Source organism: Macrobrachium rosenbergii, chromosome 55, assembly GCF_040412425.1.
Source record: "Macrobrachium rosenbergii isolate ZJJX-2024 chromosome 55, ASM4041242v1, whole genome shotgun sequence".
NCBI classification, from domain to species: Eukaryota; Metazoa; Arthropoda; class Malacostraca; order Decapoda; family Palaemonidae; genus Macrobrachium; species Macrobrachium rosenbergii.
The window spans coordinates 72,840,163-72,850,162 of record NC_089795.1 but is presented as its reverse complement, the minus strand read 5'-3'; the positions used below and the strand labels follow the sequence as shown (position 1 = coordinate 72,850,162).

The window sequence follows — 10,000 nt, the reverse complement described above, 5'->3', positions numbered from 1 at the left end:
ACACATGCTAGTGGTTAAGGTAAGGACGAGCTTTTAAGCGGAGGTTCAATACAGAAAACGACAGAAATGACTTACTACTCTCTACACTCTATAAGGAAAAAAAAAACCAAACAAATACTCTATTTTAGTAACGCTACTAATAAATATAAGCGTAGGTTTTTAAGAAAAAAAATTAGCTTGAAGGAGGCTTTCCTTACAGAAGGTTAAAATGGAATAGTTCCCAAACGAATGAAATTTGTTATACGATGTACACATTTGACTGTAAGTCTTCTTTATGAGTTTATGAATGTGTATGAAGATTTAACAACTATAACACGAGGGTTCAGCCCTTAAATAAACAGAGAAGTTCAACTGGGAATGCAAAATCTATTGATTTATTCACGATTTAGAATCAATAAAGAATAGCAACTGTTTAATTGTTCACATGATAACCATCCTGTAATTCGAAACGTACACATGTATACGTGAAATGCTAATTCATAACTATATGCATTCATACACAGACAAAGCATTGGCATTCCTATCTTCTTCACTCATTTATAAATTACACCTTATATATATATATATATATACACATATATATATATACACATACATACATACACACACATATATATACAGTATATATATGTATAGTGTGTGTGTGTTTATGTATGTGTGCGTGTATGTGTAAATAATACTTATCACTTTTCCCCTGGAGAAGGTGTTTCGAGAATGCGTTAACCTTCCGGTTCATATCTATATTCATTACATGCACGTATTCAGTATCTAGCAATGAAGGCCTGGAGTAATTTTAAACACTTCTCATTTATCTCCCGCAGGATGGACCTGAACTTCAGGTGATTGGAATGGAGGTCACGGACATCGAAGGCCTCATGAGTAGATGTCCTCTGATGCCCGACAATACAGTCGACTGGATCCAAAAAGTGCCCGTCCTCCTGGTGTTGTCCACAAATTTTATTTTCCTCATGAGGATCATGTGGGTAAGTGGGGATGATTGCACTGTTGCTGGCACAGAGAGAGAGAGAGAGAGAGAGAGAGAGAGAGAGAGAGAGAGAGAGAGAGAGAGAGAGAGAGAGAGAGAGAATGGTGCCATATGAAGAGTTCAAAATTCCTTTTTATTATATTTTATTATTCATCGGTGTTCATGGGTGTCCATCATTTTGGGGTAGAATAAATATCAGGAATTAAAATGTAAAAAATAAAAGCAGTTCTATAAATGTCGACAATTTTTCCAATATTCATTTTACTTGCAATCTTTCTCCTACAAACTAATATCAGTATAACCCAACCCATGGTATCGTAAACTTTTTCGTTCAAGCACATGAACAATGCTTCGTCGTGTTAAATAATATTAAAATTATTCAGCAATATTAATAAATTTCTTAGGAAGAAAGGCAATAAAATATGAATGCAATAAAATATATATATATATATATATATATATATATATATATGTATGTATGTATGTATGTATATATATATATATATATATATATATATATATATATATATATATATATATATATATATATATATAATGAAATAAATGAAATAAGGGCACGAGTTACCCCCTCTGCCGCAACACTGCTAAAGTAGACTCAATTAAGGCGCGGTGTATAGTTATAAGAGATGCATGAAGCACAGCAGTGAAGCGTTGGGAGTCAGAGCTTAAATTAAAGTAGTAACTGAACCTTTTCTCTAAACGATGCACTCTCTTCTCTTCTCTCTCTCTCTCTCTCTCTCTCTCTCTTAATGTTTGACAGGTTTTGACAGGTTTCTTGAAAAAAGAGGAATCTTTTTCATGATCAGAGCATAGAAAAATCTTCCCCTGCAGTTGGTTTTGAATAACATATTTTCGTATTTGAACCTGTAGACTTTAATAACTGAGGAAACTAAAAGCTCTGCCACCATTTACTCAGGTTTCACGCAGCTGCCTGTTTTTCCCAGTTTAATTTTCAAGTATGTCATTCTGAATTCCGTCCTATTTACACGAAGGAATATGATATATTATTGCTACCACGAACCTCGAGAACCACCCATATTCTCTTTATCCTTTAGAATGTTACCATAAAAAACGCGTCTGAATTGCCGATCTTCATTTTATAGTCGATACTTTCTACACAATATAATCAATTTGCTAACTTAAACTGACATTACCCAAAAATACGGTAAAACCCAATGACTTTTTGTGAGGTACGAAAATAATTCTGGGACGGAATAAAAGATATTTCTCAGTATAACACAAAACAAATCGACGTTTCTCGGTTGAAGCTAAGTCGATGAGATGCAACTTGGCTGGTAAGATCAAAAAAAAAAATGCCAATGAGAAAGGCATAAAATCACTTTGACAAAACAAGGCAAAAAATTAATTAGTTTTCTATTAATGAAGGTTAGGGTTTAAATGCTTACAGGAATAAGTTAAGAAGCCTCACTGTTATCTCGTGGATTTCAACATTTGGCATCTTGAACGATAAGAGAGACTTCTGTATGTCATCCAAAAAGCATTCTTGACATATCGCAATTAATCTGGCGTTGTATAAAAAATACCTAAAATTACATAGTATGATAAAACATCGACATGGTATAATAACCTATGTTGTCAGATATAAATAATTCTTAAATCCTCAGAAAAAGTCAAAGAACAATGCAAAATTAAAAAAAATATTGATGATAATTATCTATTACTGCAAAATAATATGAGAAAGCTAGTCGAAAGGCTGACACCGAGGATATTAGCAGTCCTGATAAAGAGAGCACTAAACCGGAAATTATATCACTAGGACCCGCGCCTTATCGCCCAATGCCTTAGCGTTAGTGTCAACGGAAACATACTGACACGCCGAGAGCAGAACAGCAAACAGAGGCGGGCGCTGAAGTAAATGGGGAAGTCTGGGTTCCAGGGTACACAGCGATAGCAAGCAACATTGCAAGGTTATGGAATCCTAACTGCTTCCTGAAGGTCAACAAAGGAGCGAACACCACGAGTGTTAGTGTTTCAGCATCGGGAAAAAAGCAAACACTTCACGTGATGGACAGCTTTAGGCTGCTGGGAACGCTCGCGCGCGCACAGACTGACAGACGGTACAGACAAACACACACCCACACATATATATACACATTTATATATAAATGTGTGTGTGCGTGTGTACACTACTGGATTCCTGTTGCGAAATTATATTTCATACCAGAAATGTAATCCAGTATGTATTCAATGAGCTATCGATACTCTTAATGTGTTAATCCGGTTGGTAATAAAATGAGTTACCGATACTCTTAACATTATAATGTAATTGTGTGAATGAGACATAACGAATCTGGTTATATTGAAAAAAAAACCAAAAGTTTAAGCAAAACTGGAAACATCTTTAGTTCTTTGAAATTATTTATGAACATAATATTTTGCCTTGTAATTTTTGCAAAAAGTGTAATGCATCGCTCCAAAGATCTCGAGTAAATTTTCATATGTGGAACAACATCCAACCGGCTAGGTGCAGTTGTTTACATGAAAAAACAGGCATACATACAAACACAAACTTTACGTACATACTGAATATGTGCATATATATATATATTATGTATGTATGTGCTGTATGTATATATATATATGTATATATATATATATATATATATATATATATATATATATATATATATATATATATATATTTCGACACACGTTCATCACGTTCGATATTTTTTAAAGTGAATCAGTTATACAAGTTCGATATTTTCATACATATATACATATAAATATATGTATGTGTGTGTACGAATGCATGTGTGTGAGGGTTTTCACATAACATAACGATTATTATAGCACAGTTACTAGTTGCAACAAAAATCATTGGAAATTACATTTACGGAGTAGATACATACATACATACAAGATACATACATAATATATATATATAATATATATATATATATATATATATATATATATATATATATATATATATATATATATATATATATAATGTTTCTTCTTGTGGCAATTATCGCTACCTCGTCTACGATTTATAATCTATAATTTTATTATTGTGTTTATCTATCTATATAAATATATATATATATATATATATATATATATATATATATATATATATATATATATATATATATTATTATATAACATATATGCACAAATATACCACATACACATATACAGTATATATATATATATATATATATATATATATATATATATATATATATATATATATATATATACTATATATATATACTGTATATATATGATATATATATATAATATATATATATATATATATATATATATATATATATAGTGCCTGAGTCTGTCTGTATGTGTATGTATGTATGTATGTATGCATAGTTCTATCTTTTCTCTGTAATTTTCTTTTTCTGCTATATGGATTTGTTGTGTAAGTTCATAGTCTTTTCCTTTATTTCTAAAATTCCACTTTAATATGTAATAATAATAATAATAATAATAATAATAATAATAATAATAAATAATAATAATAATAATATGGGCAATTTAATGTTTCATAAAACTCATGTCATCGCACATTTTTGTCAGTGCGATAAATGCGTCTCTCTCTCTCTCTCTCTCTCTCTCTAAAAATCTTTTCCAACATGATTTTGATGAGAAACAGCATCGAGATAACTGGAATTACGAGATGTTGAAAGATTTTTGATCCAACACTAGTGGCATTTTTTTATCTTAACTTATCTCCTTAGTATTCGTTTTCGGACATATGCTACGATGATGCTTCTGGTTATGGCTTAAATGAGAAGAAAACTTCTTATCGCTAACCGAGGGTTCTACTTTAAAATTCACTTCAACTTTACACTATTCACTTCTACATTATACTGTTCTTCGTTACTATTAACAAAATTATGGTGATAATTGCTAACATAGATCAATAATTTTACTCAAATTTGAATAAAAGTATTATATTTCTCAGCGAATCCTCATGCTCACGGTAATTAGTTACGTACCTTCGTTATGCTACCGAGAGTTCGTCCTGATATCTAAATTAAAGGTAACTTTTGCGACATAAACTTCACGAAACCTCAGAGATTATTTAATACTTAAAATTGGGTCGGTTCATTCAAAAGCAATGCCCATCACCAAGCCAATTTATACCTTATGTGTCATAAGTTTCATATAATTATCTAAGAATTAAGTGAACTGTTTTATAACTGTGAAAAATCTTTAGTACTGATAAAATTAATGAGAAAAGGAGGGTAAAAATTAAATGACAAAATCAGCAAAGATCAATTTGATTACCAACTAAAACTGACGTATCAAAATATGCCGTTAATCATCAAGGCATAATAAAAACCATCAAATATAATCAAGAAGATATACGCCAAGATCTCACGACGAAGTAATTACTGCTGAGGCCGCTACTGCGCATTCAATATCTGGCCTCGGCGGGGATGCAAAGAGATCCCGAAGTCATTAGCGTCAGAAAGGAGTTGGATTTTGGTCTTGAGGGAAACGCAGCTAAATGCACGACCATGAATATTGGAACACAGCTCCCTTGCAGAGGACTTTGGTAACCTCTGCATGAGATGGTCTCTGCTTTTAATTCTCTTATATTTTTAAGGATAATGTTATTATGATACAACATTTAAAAGTTTTATTTAAATGTATATTAAATGAATGACCTGTGCAAAACAGTATTTCATTTCGAGAATAATTAGATAATTTTCCGAATAATGAGATTTCTGTTCATTCTCCTTTAGCCTTCAGAAGAACATCATTTTTAAATTTTATTTAACAAAGTACAAGTTTAACCAAGCCTAGCGGGAACAGCCTTTCTCGTAAAAGACTTAGACACTTTCTGGGTAAAGAGAACTTTGTTTTTCTTGATCCTTTAGCTTTCAACTTTTTGTTCCTCTGGCTCTTAGCTTTCTATACTCCTTTAACTTTCAGCTTTTAATGTTCCTTAACTTTCTTTTGTGATGGTTGGGCGAGGGAGAGGGAATGCTGACGTATGCACAAACTTTGAATCATTACTCTGATATAAACTGAGATGTTTCTTCAAATGAAGACACGAAATTCCTAAATAGGAGTTGGTAGCTAGAAATCATCATGCAGGAGATGAAAACATTTTCTTTGGGAACTGGTCGAAAATTTCATCATGCAAAATATGAAAATGTAATCGTATACCAACAATATTAATGCCAGTTTAGTTCGTTCACAACAATGACTTCCTGAACATATGAAGTATACTAAATAATTTTTTATTTATATTAAGTGTCCTGACAATCCATAACTAACTTTATTCTTACTGAAAAATAGGTTAGTTCTAAAAGAATTGGATGACGCATAAGGTTACAAATTTCTTTTTCACGACGAAGATATCCACTCTCTAAGCGCTCATGAAAGTGGATCGAAGCTCCTTAGGCTAAATTTTTCTGGACAACTGTTCATTTTTACCGTTTATAACGAAAGTCTAAACTTCTTGTAGAATACACTACTGGATTCTCGCATACACAACTAATACCAACAATACAGTAAACGTATCGCACAATTTTCACACTTTTTTATTTCTCTTTTCATACGCTTTTACGTTGCTGTTTAAAGTTACTTTTAAGAATTATCTGATTATTCGAAGATCCCGTTTTCCTTGCCCATTCTCATATTTACGCAGTTACATTACAGACATGCATATATACATGCATACATACTTTAACACATACAGTTTATATATATATGTGTGTGTGTATACACAAATATCAAGCCACACACATCGGTTAGCATCCAGTTCACTATACCTCGGGAATAACAACGATGTACAGTGAATTTTGACCACTTGCCACTGTATTTTGTTGTTTCTAAGCTAGGCAGCGGTTCAGATCCCATTGGTGGTGCTTCCAGATCCCATTGGTGGCGAAGTACTTATAATTCCCCTGGGTGTAAGTTATTCCCAAGTTAAAATGAAGTAGGTATTAAAAAGATATTGATGGATTCATATTAGAGAATATAAAAAGCACAGTCAGCGCATTCATGACAAAATTCATATATTCATATATATATATATATATATATATATATATATATATATATATATATACATACACATACACATATATATATACATATATATATACATATATATATATATATATATATATATATATATATATATATATATATATATATATATATATATATATATATATATATATATAAATAAATCTACGTGTCATAAGTAACAGAACAACATACGGTTCCATATACCGTGCAGAATTCTTACACTCCTTGTTTTCTTCAACTTCCCCGATACGTTCACTATCTGGAAATATATGAAAATATTCTCACAGGAATGTATGCTTCCAAGAATCGAGTTCCGGCACTATCCTGACATATATTTTTCCTTGGTCGCTGAATGGTATTCGCTTTGATATGAAATCGAAACCATACACTTCAAGGTAAGAATTCTGTTTCTGTATACCTGTGATGGATGCCAGTTTCGCAGATATAGAACGTATTCAATAAGTTGAGGAGATATATACAATATATATATATAATATATATATATATATATATATATACATATATATATATGTATATATATATATATATATATATATATATATATATATATATATGTATATATACACATATACATATATATATGTACATATATATATATTATATATATATATATATATATATATATATATATATATATAATATATATATATGGCCAGTACATCATCAAAAATGTATACCGTCCTACGACTGAAAATGGAGGAACCTCGCCGAGGTAGTCCTCGAAATCATTTGTAAACCTGTCCTTCCTCCTCAGACCCCCTGAGCCTTCAGTGGCTGAGATTTTGAAGTACAAAACATATAAAAATGTTTTAAAACTGTATACTATGATATCTTTTTGGGACATATCATTCAAAAAGTCTCCAGGACAAAATTAGGTGTTCTTTATTTCCAGTTCAGAGAATTACTACATTCTTATCCTTATATAGCTACAAATGAACATTCACATGCAAACGGTAATGCCTTAATGTATGTATATATGTATATATAAGCATATATATATACATGTACATATATACATACATACACACACCTCCACACACACACACGCATATTTATTTATATATAGATATTGAGGCAATACCGTTTTTCTGTGAATGTTTACCTGTAGCTATATAAAGATAAGTATGGAGTATTTCTCTGAACTGGATATAAAGCAAAACTAATTTTGTCCTGCAGACTTTTTGAATGACATGTCCCAGAAAGATATCATAGTCATTTTTATATGCTTGTACAGAATCTAATACTGAAGACTTAGTTAGGATAAGGACAGGCTTTCAAAATTTACACCACCCGCGAGCACGTCTCACAAGCAAGTAGACCTGTGTTCCATTCCTGAATCAAACGAGGAAAACACCAGCATGGAATAATAATCCGTTCCTCTCCGATCACCAGGTATTTACAAATTGGTTTGGAGTGCCAGAGAGGTGGGGAGAGAGAGAAAGAGAGAGAACAGGAAAAGACAATTTCACTGTGACCAGCACTTCTCCAAAATAACTGTCGAAAGAACTTCTTCCTCGAAACCACCAAATTTTTCAAGAGAAACCTTTTTCCTCAGACTCTAAGTCTTCAGTAGCTGAGATTCTGAAGTACAAACAGTGAAAAATTTGTCTTTATCTTTCTGGGACATGTTCAAAAAGTCTGCAGGACAAAAATTAGCTTTGCTTTATATCCCCCCACCTCTTTATATAGCTACAGGTAAACATTCACCAAAAACGGTATTGCCTCAATATCAATAACCAAGTGCATGTAATTTAATACCATACATTAAGGTGATTGCGTGAATGTTCATTTGTAGAACTAAGAATGATTTTCTGAACTGGAAATAAAGTTCCAGACTTTTGAATGATATGTCCCAAAAAGATATCATAGTGTTTTCCCATTTTTATATGTTTGATTCAGGATCTCAGCTGGAAGACTTAGGTCTACTTGCTTGGTTTCCTGAGACTACGCCGTCGAAGTTCTTTCGATTGCAGTTATTTTGAAGGAGTGATGGTCACCAGTGAAATTTGTCTTTTCCTGTTCTCTCTCTTTCTCTCTCTCCCCCACCTCTCTGGCACTCCACAACAGTCAATCAATAACCAAGTGCATAATTTAATACTTGGTGATCGGAGAGGAACTTGATTTTTAAGCTTCCATACTGGTGTTTTCCTCGTTTGATTCAGGAATGGAACACAGGTCTACTTGCTTGTGAGACGTGCTCGCGGGTGGTATGAGAGAGAGAGAGAGAGAGAGAGAGACTCATCCACCACATTCTAAAGAAGTGAACGAAACTGGGTAATCCCTCATAACCTAAAGGAGCGTTGATTCACAACGGTCAAAGGGTCTGATCCTACGATCCGAGATGCTGGCGCAGTCCCGGGATCAAATGAATCTTACGTGTCGGCAACAGGTGGATAATACGCGTATTCATCCTCACATGTATTAACGACCTGTCTTGATGCTTAATCGACTAGACATAAAGGCTGCTACGTGTCAGATGCAGAACTTGCCGGCACATGCAGACAACGGATAGTTTGTAATATTGTAACTACGCCAATGCAGTGGCTCTTCTTGATCACTGTGCCACGCGAAGGCATGACCTTTTGATTTAATGGGATCCGAAAATATTTTTATTATTATTATTATTATTATTATTATTATTATTATTATTATTATTACTTTGAATAAGGGAAAATTTTAGCCCACTTCTAAAATACGATGCATCACATTGGCCAGAACAATACATATTTTCATGATGGATGAGAAAATTCGTTAAAGTAAAGTGGATAATAACAACCTCAAAAATTGTAATAGAACAACGAAGGCAATCAATAAGTGTTAGAAACAGAGAGAGGTCCTAACTTGACCTCATAATCATTTTGACTGAATTCATAAAGTCTCAAACACAAAAATTACCAGACAGGAAGAACCTACTGACGAACAGATACACATAGCTTCTTTTTT

At 32.5% G+C, this 10,000-nt stretch overlaps 1 pseudogene; it reads left to right on the top strand.

Annotated features, from left to right (window-relative positions):
- The window catches only part of LOC136835832 (diuretic hormone receptor-like), a 192,675-nt pseudogene that overhangs the window by 171,514 nt on the left and 11,161 nt on the right, over window positions 1-10,000 (top strand).